Below are 21,172 nucleotides of genomic sequence, written 5' to 3' on the forward strand. Positions count from 1 at the left end.
AGCTGTTGGTTGTTGGCAAGTACCTGGTTCACCTGGAAGGTTTCGTACCTTTCTGTTGTTTTGGTCTTGCCCCTGATGGGTTGGAGTTCTGAAAAACCTGTGGTTTATGGTTATTGACTGGAACAAGGTGTGACTGACTGGTGTACTGACGATGTCTATTATTATAATTATAGTTCACTTGTGTATTGTTCAGTAACCTTTCACTTCTACGTAGTGGTTCCTGGTTTTGGTCAAAAGACTCAAAAACTCCGCCTGTATCATTATTAATAGAAGAAAGAGGGGAACCACCAGAAGGTTGATTGACAAGTGCAAGTGAAACTGAATTATCAGGTTCTAAACTAGAACTGAGGTCCTTACATGAAATGTCAGCCAAAGAATAACCCAGTTGCCATACTTGAGCAGTAGGAGGGGATGGATAAGCCAGTCCCTTCTGGTAGGCAAGGCTGTCACACTCAAGTTTTTTAGATTTATTAATGCTTAATTTGTTAAGATGCTGATTAATGCTGGAAAAAATCCTTCCATAATCAAACTTGTATCTGTTAAACAAAGGATCATGATAAACCTTAGTGTCCACCTCTTTGACAAGGTTTAAAACCTTCTCGGCCATTAAAGAGTAGTGTTTTATCATGACTTCGAGAAGTTCAAAACCCTGTCTGTCAAGAAGGTTGATTAATTCTTGATGAAACAGTGAATCTTTAATCAACCCAGTTGGGTATTGCACCCTACGTAAACCTTTAGGAATGACTTTTACGCTCCAGGCATTCCTTAAAGTAAAATATTTCGAGTTGTGTTTTTTTATATTTTAACAACAGATTGTCAAGCAACTTTAAGTTAGAGACAATGTCTGAATCAGAAGGAGCATTACCTTCAAGGTGTAAATCAGCAGAGGTTCCTGGATGCTGTTTAGATCCAAAATGAAAAGGCTTATTCAGCCACGTTGTTAAAGAAAAAGGATTTCCATCATTGTCCAGTGTGGAACCTGGTAATAATCCATTCATATCGTTGACTCTGTCCCTGTTCGAGTTGGAATGAGAGTCCAAAGGGAATGGTAAAGAAGACGTGACAGTGGTCGGGTCAATAGCGTTCGAAGACTGTGGTAAGTGAACTGAACGTTGTGCTGGAGGTGGTGTGCTGTCGTCTTCCACGCGACCTGTACTGCCAGAATCTTGCTGATTTGAAAAAGAAGAAGCAGATGCTGCGTGATATGCTCCTTCCGGTTGTCCTTGCTGATCGAGAGGTAGATCAGAAACAAAACCAGCACAAGGGCTGATAATAGTGGTAGCTGAACGTGAAGAAATGCTGTTGGCTAGAACAGCATGCTTGTGATCTAACTGATCCAAGCATTTGAAAATTAAGTCGATTTTGTTATGTAAGGATAAAAAGAAAGTGTTAGAACCTTCCTTATCCGAAGTTGTAGAATTCGTAAAAAGTCTGTTTTGTTCAAAAACGTCCTCAATATTGTCTGATGGTATTTGCGAACCCATGCCTTGACAAGCCGTTGCATCAGACGCCATAAAAACAGAGAAACAAGTTCAGCAAGTAAACTAGTAAATAAACAAATAGATGAACGGCTTCCAAAGCAAGGCAGGCATTTAATATAAAAATACACAAGCAAATATAAACTGTAGTATTAAAAAATAAGTATCCTTTAAGCGCTTTTCGTTTGTAACAGAGACAAACTTCTTCAGAAGGTAAAATGACATTCAGCTACCATCTTTTTGACCCAAAAACAGCGGGAAATTAAACAATAAAATCATCAATAAATCAATTAGACAGTATAAGCAGCACATTGTTTAAAATGCATATACTTTGAACTGGCAAATTAAGACAGCGTGGTCACCCAGGAAAAGAGACATTAATTTAAAGGGCATGTTTGAGCACAAAACAAACAACACGAGTTCCAGAAGCACAGGCTATGCCCCCATGAAGAATGGTACTTATAAATGTGGGGCTTGTAATCAATGCGCCTACATTCTGGGAGAGGAATGCTTTTATTTGCCTTCTAGAAAGTTGAAACTTGGTTCCTATGGCAGATATACTTGTTCTACCAACGGAGTGGTTTATTTAGGCGTTTGTGTGACATGTTCTAGTTTCTATGTAGGAAAGACCGAGAGGATGCTCAAAAGGAGGATTTATGAGCATCTCTATGACATAGAGAAGAAAAGAGACACCAACGCCTTTTACAAACATTCTTTGAGTTGCACAAACATGCAATTAAAGTTTTTTGTACTTGAGCAGGTTCCCCATGACCCTAGAGGTGGAGATTGGGAAACCTGGCTTGAAAACAGAGAGCTTATTTGGCAACTGAAGCTAAATGTAACCAAACCCCCAGGTTTAAATGATACTATCAGTCTCATTAGTGTTTTAAAAATCAACAGAGACAAGTTATAATACAGTAGCATGAACATGCATAAAAGTCACACTGGTTAACATTACCCCCACTGTCGAAAGAATTGTATGGACATACTAAACAATTATTTTCCACAGTGTTCACAATTCAGGATAGACTTTGGTCAACCTCATTAAAATTGAAGTTCTGCATTTCTTCAGCAGGAAGACAGCAGTTCTATTCAACAGCTGTCAGTGCATTGTAAGGGTTTAATAAATTCTATCTTCTTTTTTAACAAACACATATTTTTATGAATTTTTGCAATGCTTGCAATGGTTTTAAACATATATATATTTTTTACACGCTTTATCTTTAGGATGGATTTTATTCTTAGGCTGAACATTATATTTTTATTTCTTTAACAAAATTTGTACTATTTCCATTTAAGGTCAGTAATTTACCTAGCAATTTCACAATTAATCAATTAAGTTATTAAGATCACATGATCAACTTTCAAGAGTATAAAAGACTTGGAACTATTTGTGTTAATGAACTTGATAAAGCCTGGTACAACCAGGCAAAAGCGCTTGTTTTGAGCTTGTTTTTTTGTCCAAATAAAGGATTTATCGTACTAACTGGGTTTCTTATTGAAGATTGCATCTGTTTTTTCTATTGTTCCAGTTGGGATTTACTTCTGCTGCTTGTGACATTACAGTTGAAAGCTGAGCAACGCTGGTATTTGCTTGTGGAGTTTTCCTGTTACTGGTTTGTGTTTCTTTTACTTTTTAAGTTCAATTCAACCACTAGTTTTCTGCAATTTAAGTATAACAAATACCACTAGATAGCTGAAGAGACCACCCGTAAAGTGAAAACAATAGTGAAAACAATAATAATTGATGCTTCATGATGTTATGAAAATTATTAAGAATGTACATGAAACCTTACATGACTTATTAATGTGCAGGCAGATTAGTAAACAAATGCACGATTATTTTCTTATTGATAATCCCACTATACCGATTGTGAAGGGGCTACCCAAAATACACAAGAACCAGTTTCCCATACCCTTGAGACCTATTGTATCGGGAGACAAATGGGTAACCACCACCATATCTTCTTTCATCGAGTTTCTGTTAAGACCAGTTGTTGATTCTTACCCTTCCATCCTGAAAGATACATACCAGCTGTTGAATAATTTATCAGATATAGATCTAAATTTAGGTGAACATGACTATCTTCTAGTCACATTAGATGTAAAAAACCTTTTCACATCCATACCTAATGATATAGGGATTGAAGCAATAAGGGAACTGCTACTGAAGGAGACAACTTTTACCATGGATAGGCAACGATTGATATGTCAACTATTAGAGTTAGTGTTAAGTAATAATGCTTTTATGTTTTTAGATAGCTATTACTTACAAAAATGGGGGGTGGCAATGGGCACCCCCTGTGCCAATACGTACGCCAACCTGGTCGTTCTCCATTGGGAAAAAATTTCTTGTTTTGTCATCCCTCTTTTGCAAAGGTAAAGCTTTACAAACGTTTCGTGGATGATATTCTCATTATTTGGGTGGGTTCAAAATCAGATTTTGAGAAATTCATGTCTCATTTTGAATCTACATCTACATTTCTTAGATTTACTATGGATTCTTCCCATGAGACTATCCATTTCTTGGATATAACCCTCAAAGTAACAGATAGCGGTTCCATTGTTTCTACACTCTATAGGAAACCCACTTGGAAAAACACACTTCTAACATTCGACAGTATGCATCCTAGGTACACCTTTCCAGGCATAGTCAAAAGCCAGTTCATTAGATTAACCAGACTTTGTAAAGATATTTATGATTTACAGTCTGAAGCTGATAACCTGGAAATACTTTTCATTGAAAGAGGCTACAACCCCACAATGATAAGCAATATCAGAAACAGCATTATAAATAATACTTGCCATGGTAAGATTAGCTATATTACTGACAGCTCACTTACACATATTAATAATGATGCTCAAGTTACTCATACCAATACAATTAACACCAATTGCGTTGCCATAATTTTGCACTATACCAATGATATTAATAGCTTGAAGAAAGTTTTTATCAACAACTGGAAAATTTTAACTATGGATCCAGACATTAGATCGATTGTAGGAAATAAACCTCACTTCATGTATAGGAATAGTCCTAATCTTAAACGACTATTATGTAATGATTTTTACTCCATTTCTTCTTTGTCAACTATCAGTAGGAAAAGGTATGGAACTTTTCCCTGTTACAATTGTAATAGATGTAATTACATCTCTAAAGTTCAAGAATTCCAACATCCAGTTTTGAACTACACTTTTTCCCCTAGATTTTTTGCAACTTGTACAACAAAAAACTTGATTTATCTTGCTACTTGTAAAAAAATGTCAAGCCTTTTATGTTGGCTTAACGAAAAGGTGTTTGAAGGATAGAATTTATGGTCACCTTTACGACATACAGAAAAACAATGAGTTAAATGCTTTAGCAAAACACGTAATAGAACACCCTTTGCATAGTTTTTGTTTTAGGGTTTTAGAAATAGTGATAGTCAATAAAAGAGGTGGCAATAATGTTACACATTTAAATAATGTAGAACTAAAATGGATCCTGAGACTAGGTGCACACCTATCACCTGGTCTCAACAATTACATCTCTATTAAACCAGTTTTGGATAATAGAAAACTTTAATAATACCATCATCATCTTGGGTTTAATGCTTTATATTTGAACCATACATTAGCACATTTTTTACAATTTTACAATTTGACATAACATTTTGATATAATATGTATTTCCTATTTATATGTATATCCATTCTCATATTCATGTTTATATTTACATTTATATTTATATGTGCATTCATATTTACATCCACATTTATACTTATATTTATATCTATATTCATATTTATATTTATATATTTTTATATCTATATTTATATACATATTTATACCTAGTTTTATCATTTATACACAATATCACATTTCATCAAGTTTCATTAACTTACTTATACATAGAGTCTAAGCATTATATAGTAAATGATGACAACTCAGAATTTTTGTGACTTGTTTGTGACTGCACTATAATTCATGTTATATGCTTTCTGATTTTAAGTCGAAGCTTTAGTGTTTGCTCATCTACACATATTTCATTTACGTAGCTTCACTCCAGTTACCATAACCCATAGTTTATACCATTGCATTTTTCATTCACTATATTGATTGTTTACATAATCATTTACAGCGCTTCATTTGTAACATACACTTCCTGGTACATTGCATTCTGTTCCCCTGGTTGCTAAGCGCTGTTTAGTTAGACTTTCTTTAGAGTGATCCAGTAACGGAACTACGCATTCATGAGCTTGCAAGCATTCACTAATTGATTTTAATTGATTTTAATTGAATTGTTTAATTGAGTTTAAGTGTTGTTAATGTTGGCGCCTTTTTTCATATTTAAGATGTGTTTTAAAATTTTGTATTCATCTGATGAAGCGTAGTAGATACTATGCGAAAGCGCTCATATCTTAATAAACCTGTCTTTTGGATATACTTCGAACCTTTGTGGAATACTTTAAAGTTGTTTCTTCATATTGGATCATTTTACATTACTGGCTGCATTTGTGGTGAGATCATCTGGTTTTTGCTACATTTTCTGCAATTTACCTATACTTTCAGCACTGACTCTATTTCATATTTAGACATCCTTTTGAGCAAAGATATAGTTGACAAATGTTTCACTGCTAGAATTTTCAGGAAAGAGACTTACTCGAACTCTTTCCTGCACTTCTCCAGATGTCACCCATTCCACCAAAAGAGATCTGTGGTCAAGGGACAGCTGGTGAGAGCTTCCCGTATTTCTAGCTTGGATGTGGACTTTGTCAGTGAATGTTCTTTTTTGAAACAAATGTTTCTACGCCGAGGTTATCCTGAGTCTCTTATTGATAAGTTAATTGATGATGTTACGTCTAAGCGATATAACAACTGGTTTAAACCAATTTTGAGCCCCACTGTTAGATGCCAAACTCTGGATTCAAGCTTTGTTTTGTTTAGCGACCCTTTAGAGCCACCTACTCCAGTTATTGGGTCTATTGCTATTGAACAGACTTTCCAACATACTTTTGTCACCACTTTTAATGCACAAAGCAAACTCATCATTGGGTTACTCACTAAGAACTGGGAGTTGTTTAAATCTAACCAAAAGGTTTTAGAGATGCTTGGTGACAAACCTAAAGTGGTATTTAGAAAGGGTAGAAGTTTGAAGAATTATCTTGAGAAGAACGATAGACCCCTTTCTAAGACAAAAGGAATGACAAAATGTGGATGCTGTAGTTACTGTAAATTTATTGACTGCACTAATGTTTTTTCTGTACATGGTACGACTTATAGACTTAAATCTAAATACAACTGCAACAGTAAGTTTATTGTTTATCTGGCTAAGTGCATGGACTGTTATGCATTTTATGTGGGTAAGACTGAGCGTAGGCTCAGGGATAGAATATACGAGCACCAATACGCAATTTCCCACAGTAAGCTTGATAATGCTCTAGCCAAACATGTTCATAACAGTCCTTTGCACAAGTTTAGATATTTAGTTATCGATGACTTTGTTCAAGATGTCCGTGGTGGTCCGGCTTCATTTAAACTGGAAGAATTAGAACTACTATGGCAAATTAGGTTGAATGCCTTTAATTATCCTGGATTAAATGAAGCTTGTTCCATCTCATGTATTTTAAAATTACTCAGCCTACAAAGGTAGTGTATTTTTATTAACATACACCATTTAGGAATTGACATCTATTTGTAGGTGACCACGCTGTCTTAATTTGCCAGTTCAAAGTATATGCATTTTAAACAATGTGCTGCTTATACTGTCTAATTGATTTATTGATGATTTTATTGTTTAATTTCCTGCTGTTTTTGGGTTAAAAAGATGGTAGCTGAATGTCATTTTACCTTCTGAAGAAGTTTGTCTCTGTTACAAACGAAAAGCGCTTAAAGGATATTTATTTTTAATACTACAGTTTATATTTGCTTGTGTACTTTTATATTAAACGCCTGCCTTGCTTTGGAAGCCGTTCATCTGTTTGTTTATTTACAGCAGTTGGTAGTGCTGAAAGCCTAACGTTTGGGACTTCTAGCCATAGCCCATGATATTCCCTTTGCAGATTATATGGGCATAAAGCATACTAAGAGATGTATTATGCAGAACCTTTATTGCCCTGGGATTTCCAGGGATGTAACAGGGTACTGCAGGACCTTTGAACAGTGCCAAAAGGTAGACAAGGCAGTAGACAAGGTCAAAGCTCCTTTGGTGCCTTTGTCTGTGATTGAGGAGCCATTTCAGAGGGTAGCTATGGATATTGTGGGGCCTTTGAGTACCCAAATTTCCACAGGAAAGACGTATATCCTAGTGGTAGTAGATTATGCTACCAGATACCCTGAGGCGATGGCCCTGTCCTCCATTGAGGCAGAGAAGGTAGCAAATGCTTTGTTAGAGATTTTCAGCAGGGTGGGTTTCCCAAAAGAAATACTGACTAACAGAGGTGCCAATTTCATGTCAGACACACTGGCTTGTCTGTGAAAGCACTGTGGGGCCCCCTACCAATCCCAGACTAATGATGTGGTGGAGAGGTTACATTCTACACTAAGAGCATGGTACAGGCATTTGCAGACCAGTTTAAGAAGGGGTGGGACAAATATTTGCCCCATCTGTTGTTTGCATACAGAGACGTGCCCCAGGAATCCACAGGTTTTTCACCCTTTCAGTTGTTGTATGGGCATAGGGTGAGGGGACCTCTAGATTTGATTATTGATGAGTGGAAGGATTGAGTGTGATGTCTACAAGGATTCTGTTGTGGTATATGTCCTAAACCTCAGGACAAGGCTCAGGGAACTCATAGGCTTGGCCCAAGAGAACCTGGCAGAAGCCCAACAGCAAAAAAAAGGTCTGGAATGACAGGCATGCTCAAGCCAGAGAATCTGAGGTGGGGCAGCAGCTTTTGGTTCTCATTCCTGTCAAACACAACAAGCTGCAGGCAGCTTGGGAGGGATCTTTCAAAGTGATAAGGAAGGTCAGTGCTGTTAACTACATGGTAGAACTGCTAAGCAGGAGGCAGGGGCACAAATTGTACCATGTTAACATGACAAAACCTTGCCATGATAGAGAGGCCCTTGTATTGAGTATTTGCAGTGGATGTCAGGAGAAGTCTGAGGGGGATCTGGTGACTGATCTCCTCAGTGAGGGAGACTCAGTCTTACACCTTAGTGGAAGGAGTAGTAATGTCCCAGCAGCTATCCCCTACCCAGGTTCAAGAAATCTGAGCAGTGCTACAGAAGTTTGGGGCGATGCTCACTGGGAAATAAGGGTGCACCCACCTGGTACAACACAATGTGGATACAGGACCCCAAAGGCCTATTAAGCAGGCCCCTTATGTGGTACATGAGAGAATCAAACAGACTCTGAGGGAGGAGATACAGGAAATGTTGGGACTGGGGGTAATTCAGGAGTCCAGCAGTCCCTGGGCCTCCCCAGTGGTGCTGGTACCAAAGAAGGATGGCAGAACCAGGTTCTCTGGGGACTACAGGAAACTAAGTCACACAGAGTCAGATGCTTACCTCATGCCTAGGACAGATGAAGCCCTAGGGCAGCTGGGTGGGGCTAAGTATCTTACCACTATTGATCTTACCAAGGGCTACTGGCAGGTACCCTTGACTCCCAATGCTAGAGAGAGGTCAGCCTTTGTGACTCCTTTCAGCTTGTATGGTTCACGAAGATGCCCTTTAGGATGAAAAATGCCCCCAAAATTTCCAGAGGCTGGTAGGTCATATCCTAGTAGGAGATATTGCCCTTGCTTACCTGGATGATATTGTCATCTACAGCCATTCCTGGCAAGAGCACCTTCAGCAGGTCAGGGAAGTGCTGTGCAGACTACAGAGGGCAAGGCTGACCATTAAGCCCAGTAAGTGTCATGTGGGTATGGCTGAGGTCTCCAACCTGGGACATAGAGTGAAGAGTGGTGAGATCAGGCCAGAACCTGCCAAAGTTGAAGCCATTCAGGTGAGGGATTTTTAGAGACAACAGGGTACTACAGAACATTTGTCCCCAATTATAGTACCATAGCTGCTCCCCTCACAGACATGACAAGGGAAAAACAGGCTAGATAAGGTAGTGTGGACCCCAGCATGTGAGCAGGCATTTCAGAAGCTTAAAGGAGCTTTGGGAGGACCACCTGCGTTAGCCAGTCCAGATTACAGCAAATAATTTGTTGTGCAGATGCATGCTTTAAACAATGGGGTGGGGGCTGTAATCAGCAAGTTTCCTCAGAGGGAGAAGATCACCCAGTGGTATATTTCAGCCAAAGACTCCAACCCAGGGAGGAATGCTATGCAGCTGTAGAAAAGGAATGTCTAGCCATAGTGTGGCCAGTGCAGAAACTTCAGCCTTATGCGTATGGAAGAAAATTCACTGTACTAATAGACCACAATCCCTTAAAATGGCTACATCAAGCCAACCAGCAAAATGCCAAGCTACTAAGGTGGAGCCTAGGGTTGCAGGCATATGATATGACAGTACAACACTGCAGTGGGGTTAGCAATGCCAATGCAGATGGGCTCTCAAGACAGAGTATGGGGTAATGTATTCCCAGATAGGCTCATCTCCCTTAAGCTACATTTCTCAAGGGCCACTTGAAAAACTAGCTAGAGTCTTCAAGGGGGGGGTGTAACCAAGGGGGATACTGCAAGCACAGCAATCTGGAATGTTTTAAATAATGATATGTCATTTGAGAATGTCAACATGATTTATATAAGACGCTTGTGTTACAAATGTATTAGAGCTGTATGCCATGTGTATATCAAACTGCTGGCACAGAAGTGTGTGTTGAAAAGGTTTTTGCAAAGTTCTGTTTGAACCTTTGCCCAACGGTTCTTGAAATTCATAAATTCAAATGTCCTGGATCAACTAATCCATAGTCCCACCAGGGGCTCCAATAGCCTAGACCTGGTCATTACCAGCATGGGAAATCAATGCTCCACACCTATGGACACCCCCTCGTTGGTCAGGTCTGACAATAAGCTAATCACCCTTGACATCCACATCCCTCCCCCACCCCTCAGTAAGGAAACTTCCATAAAAAACTTCTCCAAAGCCAACTTCATGCTACTGAAGTCAGAAGTGACAAACTTCACGACACCCATGCAGACAGGAAATTAAAGTTTGACTGCTGAACCTACACTAAGACACTGTACGAGCACATCCACTCATGATTGAATCCTAAATAGATCCAAGATGCTCTCTTCCAAAAAAAGGAAGCCAATCTGGTGGTCCCCTGCCATAAACAAACTTTACAACAAAAGGAAGAAACTGTTGCAGAGAAGAGGAAAATCCCAGGATGCAAAAATCTCCCTTACCAGCCACTGTAAGAAGCTGAGATCCCTCATAAAATCCTCCAAAGCTAGTTACGAAAATAAAATTGCCAAAGATTCCAAAGACAACCACAAGGCATTCTATAGCTATGTCAAGAATCTAAATGGCAATGCTCAGATCTGCTCTGAGCTACAACAGAATGGCATTAAATATACTGATTCCAAGTATATTGCCAGTATCCTGGCAGACTGATTCAGTGCCAACTTCAACCCCCTCTCACCCCCTAAAGAGCCCATCTCAATACCGAAAGATTGCCAAATTCCGGTAATAATGGCCGCACAGGTAAAAAACGCACTCTCCAAAGCTAAGAATACAGCATCCATGGGACCAGACAACACCCTGGGCTGTGTACCACATGAACTACAAAATGACCTGGCACTTCACCTAAGTGTCATGTTTAATCATAGCCTCACCTCCGGCTTTGTGCCCACTGAGTGGTGCACAGCTACAGTTATCCCACTCCACAAGGGGGGATCCACCTTGAATTCTGGGAACTACTGCCCCATCAGTCTGACGAGCCTGATCTGCAAGGCCATGGAACGTATTAATATGGAACTTATAAACAAAGACATTGGCAGCCTTCAAACACTGGACCCCACCCAGTTTGGGCTTGTGAAGGGCTGATCTTGTCTCCTGAGCCTGACTGACTTCTTCAAATCAGTCTCCAGAGCTGTGGATGAGGCTAAGGAGGTCCACACAGCCTATCTGGACCTCACCAAGGCCTTCGACACCATCCCCCACTCTGGAATCATAGATAAACTTACTAAGCTGGGCATTAATCCCTACATCACTCGGGTTGCCAACTGGCTTGCTGACAGAACCCACACTGTAAAAGTAGCAGACTCCAAATCCAGCTCCAGACAAGTGACAAGTGGAGTACCTCAGGGCTCAGTCCTGGGACCGGTATTGTTTGGCATCTACTTCTCTGAAGTACAGGCCAACACTAAGGGACTCTGGCTAACAAAATTTGCCGATGATTGCAAACTGGGAGCCATTATTGAATCCCCAAATGATGTGGACTAGCCTGGGCTGCAAGGCTGTGGAGCACATCATCATGGAACTCATTAACAAAGACATTGGGAACCTCCAAACACTTGACCCTACCCAGTTCAGCTTTGTTAAGGGCAGATCATGCCTACTAAACCTGGTTGACTTCTTTGAGACAGTCACCAAGGCCATAGATGAGGGAAAGGTGGTTCACACAGCCTATCTTGACCTCGCCAAGGCTTTTGAAACCATTCCCCACTCTGGAATTATAGAAAGACTCACCAGCCTGAACATAAACCCCTACGTCATGAGATGGGTTGCCAACTGGCTTACAGACAGAACTCACGCGGTAAGAATAGTGGGCTCCAGGTTCGACTCTAAACCAGTCACAAGTGGTGTCCCACAAGGCTCGGTTCTTGGACCCCTACTGTTCAGCATATACTTCTCAGAAGTACAGGCAAACACAGGAGTACTATGGCTAACCAAGTTCACCGATGACTGCAAACTGGGAGCCATAATCGACTCTCCGGCTGACACGGGCATTCTCCAAAAGGGCCTTACTGAGATGAACACCTGGTGTCAAAGTCATGGTCTCAAGCTAAATTCCAAAAAATGCATAGTTATCCCATTTGGGAAAAACAAAACACCCATGAATTACCACATAGGTGGCAGCCCCCTTATTACAGAAGAGGTAATAAGAGATCTGGGGACTCATGTAGATAGTAATCTCTCCTTTGACAATCATATTGCCAAAGTAGTTAGGAAATCCTTCTATGTAGCCCATCTAATTACTAAAGGGTTCGCATCTAGAAATAAAGCAGTTATAGTGCCCCTCTACTCGTCACCCATCAGACCCATCATAGAGTACAATGCCCCATTTGGGATGTACCTCACAAGACACTTCCAACAGCTGGAAAGACCACAAAAGTACCTCACCAAGAGGATTACTGGCCTCAAACATATGTCCTATGCAGCCCGACTGGAAATGCTCTGGCTGTACTCAGTGGCATATCACTTACTTAGAGGTGATCTTTGCCTGACTTACAAAGCCATGTCCAACTCAGAACTGATGGACATGCTCCACCTAAAGAAATCCAAGCCACTGCGAGCTAAACCTCACCACAACAATAAATAGAACATGCTGGAGGGATAGATTCCTGTCACAGAGACTACCCATGCTTTGGAACAAAATTCCTAACTACATTAGGCAGAGCACCTCACTAACACTCTTCAACAGAAACCTTGACGAGTGGATGGGCAACAGAAAATACACCCTTGGGATCACTTCATTGGCTCTTCTTGACAGAGGCTCAGTTAATTAATCAATGGGGTGGCGAAAGCTGACACACTCTGGCTAGGCTTATAAATGCCTTTGGGCAGATAGCTTAGTACCTACCTATGAACCTATGAACCTAAAAGGGCCTTACAGAAACAGATGCTTGGTGCCAGAGCCATGGACTCAAGCTCAATGCCAAGAAATGTATAGTTATCCCCTTTGGGAAAAACATGTACCCATGAATTACCACATAGGTGGCAGTACACCAAACACTAAAAGTGTGATAAGAGACTTAGGGACACAGGTGGACAGTGGCCTCACCTTCGATAACCACATCACCACAACAGTCAGGAACTCCTTCCATGTGGCACACCTCATCACTAAGGGCTTTTCAGCCAGAAAAAAGGAGGTCATTGTCCCACTGTCCTCATCCCTCAATAGACCCATTATAGAATACAATTCCCTATTTGGTAAATACCTCTCAAGACATCTGCAACAATTGGAAAGGCCACAGAAATACCTCACTAAAAGAATCACAGACCTAAAGCAGATGCCTTATGCTGACCATCTAAAAAAACTCCAGCTATACTCTGTCACATATCGACTACTCAGAGGTAATCTCTGCTTAACATACAAGGCCATGTCAAACCCAGAGCTGTTGGACATGCTACACTTAAAGAAATCCCAATCCCTCACAGCCACACACTCCAGGGATCTAAACCTTGTCATCAGAATGAACAAAACATGCTGGAGGGATAGGTTCTTGACCCAGAGACTCCCAAGACTCTGGAATAGACAGCCCATACATGTCAAGCAGAGTGCCTCTTTGGCCCTCTTCAAAAGCAACCTTGACTATTGGATGGGAGGTAGTAAATTCACCCTGGGGATCACATTAGTCACCCTGCTAGACAGGGGTCCAGGGAAGTATGTATTGTGGGAAGGAATAGCCTGGGAATTGTTATAGCTAGGCTTGTATAGGCCCTAGGCAGATAGCCTAGTACCAACCTATGAACCTATAAATGTAACCACAGTTTGCCTTACTAGAATAGAACAGAAATGTACATGCACTATTGTAACTTTTTAAATGTATATATTTTAACAGTGGAAACGGGACTATAGGAGGTTAACTTCAGAAAAATATCTGAAAGTAAATTGCTTTATGACTACATAATAAAAGATGGTATTTTTCAGTTTTCAATGAGCTAGGGACATAATGTCTGTACTAGGGAGCTTTCTGTATTGTCTTTATGGTGAAATAATTACTAGTCTTGGAATGTAATTGTTTTATGACTTTCAGCATCTGCCAAAGATCTGAGGTCTATGTTTTTTCCCAGGTAGATGCTAAATACTGCCGTATTCCAGCAGTTGGGGTTTCATCAGGGATAGAGTCAGATGACAAGAAATGATGTCATCCTGCAAGCTATCCCAGCAGTCATATTTGAGATATTAATTTGAGAAGTCTCGTAGAGAGACAGGGCATTCTGCAATCTGTCCTGGACCTGACAAGAACCATTCACCACAATAGCTGCCTTGCTCTAATTAAATAAGTTAACTAGGGCATAGTAATTCTCTTAGATTCAGTCAGGAATATAGTGAAGCTTAGTTTAGATATTTTTCTTTAGTTATTTGAGACTGTCTTGCAATGTTGTTTCAAATATTTCCTGTGGTTTTTGAATTCTGATATCACTGTGAATATATATCTAGCATTGTCTTTTTCTTTTATTTATTATAAAATATTTTAAACCTTTCATTGTGGCTGCTCTGTGTAGAGATATTTATGTTTTGAGAGTATTTGCATGTTTATTTGGTGACACTGTGTGGGACACTCCTAATAGCCTTGCTCTTGGTCAAACTACCATTTGTGTTAATATTATACAGTAAGATTGGACATCCTCTGTTAATGGGCCTTAAAGTAGCTAGTAAAGGAGTGACTGATGGCAGTAATAATTACCTCTTAGTGTGGGCAGAAGGGGGCATAGCTAGTAAACCTATGCCAGCCTTTCCCAGGTGTGTGTGTGTGTGTGTGTGTGTGTGTGTGTGTGTGTGTGTGTGTGTGTGTGTGTGTGTGTGTGTATGTGTAAAACAAATCTCCAAAAGTGTATGTGTCAGCTACTTGGGCAGGGACACAAAGCACTTATTGGACAGAGAGGGTGCTGGGAGTCTTAGCTTGGTCACTCAGCTGAGATCTCAATTCTATGGCTTTGCCAGTGGGGAGTCTTTCTGGGGAAACAGTGAGAAACCAGCCCCAGATGGACTGTGGTCTCTGTTTGCTTTTAAGGGAAATTGCACTTGATGCAGAGAGTGGCATCTAGTAATACTGTGTGTGTACTTGTTAACCTCCCAGTGGGCATCCCCCACTGGTGCCAGTGGTGAGGATTGAGGCTTCTTAATGACTGGTTCAGTGGAGGGTCATCATAGTAGGTAGTAAGGATAGAACAACAAGGACAGGTAGTGTAGATAGAACAACAAGGCTGGGTAGTAGGGACAGAACAACAAGGACATGTAGTATGGATAGAGCAGCAAAGATGGGTAGTAGGCATAGAACAACAAGGCTAGGTAGTAGGGACAGAACAAGCATGGGTAATAGTGATAGAACAACAAGCATGGGTAATAGTGATAGAACAACAAGGATGGGTAGTAGTGACAGAACAACAAGGATGGTAGTAGGGATAGAACAACAAGGACTGGTAGTAGTGATAAAACAACAAGGATGGTAATAGTGATAGAACAACAAGGATGGTAGTAGTGATAGAACAACAAGGATGGGTAGTAGGGATAGAACAAAAAGGATGGTAGTAGTGATAGAACAACAAGGATGGGTAGTAGGGATAGAACAACAAGGATGGATAGTAGGGATAGAACAACAAGGATGGTAGTAGAGATAGAACAACAATGATGGTAGTAGTGATAGAACAACAAGGTTGGGTGATTAAGATAGAACAACAAGGATGGTAGTAGTGATAGAACAACAAGGATGGTAGTAGTGACAGAACAACAAGGATGGTAGTAGGGATAGAACAACAAGGATGGTAGTAGTGATAGAACAACAAGGATGGGTGATAAAGATAGAACATCAAGGATGGTAGTAGTGATAGAACAACAATGATGGTGGTAGGGATAGAACAACAAGGATGGTAGTAGTGATAGAACAACAAGGATGGGTAGTAGTGATAGAACAATAAGGATAGTAGCAGTGATAGAACAACAAGGATGGGTAGTAGTGATAGAACAACACGGATGGTAATAGGGATAAAACAACAAGGATGGTAGTAGGGATAGAACAACAAGGATGGGTAGTAGGGATAGAACAACAAGGATGGTAGTAGTGATAGAACAACAAGGATGGCTAGTAGGGATAGAACAACAAGGATGGTATTAGTGATAGAACAACAAGGATGGGTAGTAGTGATAGAACAACAAGGATGGTAGTAGTGATAGAACAACAAGGATGGTAGTAGTGATAGAACAACAAGGATGGGTAGTAGGGATAGAACAACAAGGATGAACAGTAGGGATAGAATAACAAGCATGGTAGTAGTGATAGAACAACGAGGATGGGTAGTAGTGATAGAACAGCAAAGATGGTAGTAGTGATAAAACAACAAGGATGGTAGTAGAGATAGAACAACAATGATGGATAGTAGGGATAGAATAACAAGGATTGTTGTAGTGATAGAACAACAAGAATGGGTAGTAATGATAGAGCAACAAGGTTGGTAGTAGTGATAGAACAACAAGAATGGGTAGTAGGGCTAGAACAACAAGGATGGGTAGTAGTGATAGAACAACAAGGATGGGTAGTAGTGATAGAAAAACAAGGATGGGTAGTAGTGATAGAACAACAAGGATGGTAGTCGAGATAGAACAACAAGGATGGATAGTAGTGATAGAACAACAAGGATGATAGTGCTAGAACAGCAGGGATGGGTAGTAGTGATAGAACTACAAGGATGGTAGTAGAGATAGAACAACAAGGATGGATAGTAGTGATAGAACAACAAGAATGGTAGTAGTGATAGAACAATGAGGATAGTTGTGATAGAACTACAAGAATGGGTAGTAGTGATATAACAACAAGGATGGTAGTAGTGATAAAACAACAAGGATGGTAGTAGTGATAGAACAACAAGGATGGGTAGTAGTGATAGAACAACACGGATGGGTAGTAGTGATAGAACAACATGGATGGGTAGTAGTGATACAGCAACAAGGAAGGTAGTAGTAATAGAACAACAAGGATGGTAGTAGTGATAGAGCAACAAGGATAGGTAGTAGTGATAGACCAACAAGGATGGCACTAGTGATAGAACAACAAGGATGGTAGTAGTGATAGAACAACAAGGATTGGTAGAAGGGACAGAACAAAAAGGATAGTAGTAATGGTAGAACAACAAGGATGGGTAGTAGTGCTAGAACAACAAGGATTTTAGTAGTGCTAGAACAACAAGGATGGGTAGTAGTGATAGAACAACAAAGATGGTAGTAGTGATAAAACAAGGATGGTAGTAGAGATAGAACAACAAGGATGGATAGTAGGGATAGAATAACAAGGATGGTAGTAGTGATAGAACAACAAGAATGGGTAGAAATGATAGAACAACAAGGATAGTAGTAGTGATAGAAAAACAAGGATGGGTAGTAGTGCTAGAACAACAAGGATGGGTAGTAGTGATAAAACAACAAGGATGGGTAGTAGAGATAGAACAACAAGGATGGTAGCAGAGATAGAACAACAATGATGGGTAGTAGGGATAAAACTACAAAGATGGTAGTAGTGATAGAACAACAAGGATGGTAGTAGAGATAGAACAACAAGGATGGATAGTAGGGATAGAATAACAAGGATGCTAGTAGTGATAGAACAACAAGGATGGGTAGTAATGATAGAACAACAAAGATGGTAGTAGTGCTAGAACAACAAGGATGGGTAGTAGTGATAGAACAACAAGGATGGGTAGTAGTGATAGAACAACAAGGATGGTAGTAGAGATAGAACAACAAGCATGGATAGTAGGGATAGAATAACAAGGATGCTAGTAGTGATAGAACAACAAGGATGGGTAGTAATGATAGAACAAAAAAGATGGTAGTAGTGCTAGAACAACAAGGATGGGTAGTAGTGCTAGAACAACAAGGAAGGGTAGTAGTGATAGAACAACAAGGATGGTAGTAGTGAGAGAACAACAAGGATGGATAGTGATAGAACAACAAGGCTAGGTAGTAGGGACAGAACAAGCATGGGTAATAGTGATAGAACAACAAGCATGGGTAATAGTGATAGAACAACAAGGATGGGTAGTAGTGACAGAACAACAAGGATGGTAGTAGGGATAGAACAACAAGGACTGGTAGTAGTGATAAACAACAAGGATGGTAATAGTGATAGAACAACAAGGATGGCAGTAGTGATAGAACAACAAGGATGGTATTAGTGATAGAACAACAAGGATGGGTAGTAGTGATAAAACAACAAGGATGGTAATAGTGATAGAACAACAAGGATGGTAGTAGTGATAGAACAACAAGGATGGGTAGTAGGGATAGAACAAAAAGGATGGTAGTAGTGATAGAACAACAAGGATGGGTAGTAGGGATAGAACAACAAGGATGGATAGTAGGGATAGAACAACAAGGATGGTAGTAGAGATAGAACAACAATGATGGTAGTAGTGATAGAACAACAAGGTTGGGTGATTAAGATAGAACAACAAGGATGGTAGTAGTGATAGAACAACAAGGATGGTAGTAGTGACAGAACAACAAGGATGGTAGTAGGGATAGAACAACAAGGATGGTAGTAGTGATAGAACAACAAGGATGGGTGATAAAGATAGAACATCAAGGATGGTAGTAGTGATAGAACAACAAGGATGGTGGTAGGGATAGAACAACAAGGATGGTAGTAGTGATAGAACAACAAGGATGGGTAGTAGTGATAGAACAATAAGGATAGTAGCAGTGATAGAACAACAAGGATGGGTAGTAGTGATAGAACAACACGGATGGTAATAGGGATAAAACAACAAGGATGGTAGTAGGGATAGAACAACAAGGATGGGTAGTAGGGATAGAACAACAAGGATGGTAGTAGTGATAGAACAACAAGGATGGTATTAGTGATAGAACAACAAGGATGGGTAGTAGTGATAGAACAACAAGGATGGTAGTAGTGATAGAACAACAAGGATGGTAGTAGTGATAGAACAACAAGGATGGGTAGTAGGGATAGAACAACAAGGATGAACAGTAGGGATAGAATAACAAGCATGGTAGTAGTGATAGAACAACGAGGATGGGTAGTAGTGATAGAACAGCAAAGATGGTAGTAGTGATAAAACAACAAGGATGGTAGTAGAGATAGAACAACAATGATGGATAGTAGTGATAGAACAACAAGAATGGGTAGTAATGATAGAGCAACAAGGTTGGTAGTAGTGATAGAACAACAAGAATGGGTAGTAGGGCTAGAACAACAAGGATGGGTAGTAGTGATAGAACAACAAGGATGGGTAGTAGTGATAGAAAAACAAGGATCGGTAGTAGTGATAGAACAACAAGGATGGTAGTCGAGATAGAACAACAAGGATGGATAGTAGTGATAGAACAACAAGGATGATAGTAGTGATAGAACAACAAGGATGGGTAGTAGGGATAGAACAACAAGGATGAACAGTAGGGATAGAATAACAAGCATGGTAGTAGTGATAGAACAACGAGGATGGGTAGTAGTGATAGAACAGCAAAGATGGTAGTAGTGATAAAACAACAAGGATGGTAGTAGAGATAGAACAACAATGATGGATAGTAGGGATAGAATAACAAGGATTGTTGTAGTGATAGAACAACAAGAATGGGTAGTAATGATAGAGCAACAAGGTTGGTAGTAGTGATAGAACAACATGAATGGGTAGTAGGGCTAGAACAACAAGGATGGGTAGTAGTGATAGAACAACAAGGATGGGTAGTAGTGATAGAACAACAAGGATGATAGTGCTAGAACAGCAGGGATGGGTAGTAGTGATAGAACTACAAGGATGGTAGTAGAGATAGAACAACAAGGATGGATAGTAGTGATAGAACAACAAGAATGGTAGTAGTGATAGAACAATGAGGATAGTTGTGATAGAACTACAAGAATGGGTAGTAGTGATATAACAACAAGGATGGTAGTAGTGATAAAACAACGAGGATGGTAGTAGTGATAGAACAACAAGGATGGGTAGTAGTGATAGAACAACACGGATGGGTAGTAGTGATAGAACAACATGGATGGGTAGTAGTGATACAGCAACAAGGAAGGTAGTAGTAATAGAACAACAAGGATGGTAGTAGTGATAGAGCAACAAGGATAGGTAGTAGTGATAGACCAACAAGGATGGCACTAGTGATAGAACAACAAGGATGGTAGTAGTGATAGAACAACAAGGATTGGTAGAAGGGACAGAACAAAAAGGATGGTAGTAGTGATAGAACAACAAGGATGGGTAGTAGTGCTAGAACAACAAGGATTTTAGTAGTGCTAGAACAACAAGGATGGGTAGTAGTGATAGAACAACAAAGATGGTAGTAGTGATAAAACAAGGATGGTAGTAGAGATAGAACAACAAGGATGGATAGTAGTGATAGAATAACAAGGATGGTAGTAGTGATAGAACAACAAGAATGGGTAGAAATGATAGAACAACAAGGATAGTAGTAGTGATAGAAAAACAAGGATGAGTAGTAGTGCTAGAACAACAAGGATGGGTAGTAGTGATAAAACAACAAGGATGGGTAGTAGAGATAGAACAACAAGGATGGTAGTAGAGATAGAACAACAATGATGGGTAGTAGGGATAGAACTACAAAGATGGTAGTAGTGATAGAACAACAAGGATGGTAGTAGAGATAGAACAACAAGGATGGATAGTAGGGATAGAATAACAAGGATGCTAGTAGTGATAGAACAACAAGGATGGGTAGTAATGATAGAACAACAAAGATGGTAGTAGTGCTAGAACAACAAGGACGGGAAGTAGTGATAGAACAACAAGGATGGGTAGTAGTGATAGAACAACAAGGATGGTAGTAGAGATAGAACAACAAGGATGGATAGTAGGGATAGAATAACAAGGATGCTAGTAGTGATAG

This window comes from Protopterus annectens, chromosome 14.part0, assembly GCF_019279795.1.
Source record: "Protopterus annectens isolate FY-2018-M chromosome 14.part0, PAN1.0, whole genome shotgun sequence".
In the NCBI taxonomy this organism is placed as follows: Eukaryota; Metazoa; Chordata; order Ceratodontiformes; family Protopteridae; genus Protopterus; species Protopterus annectens.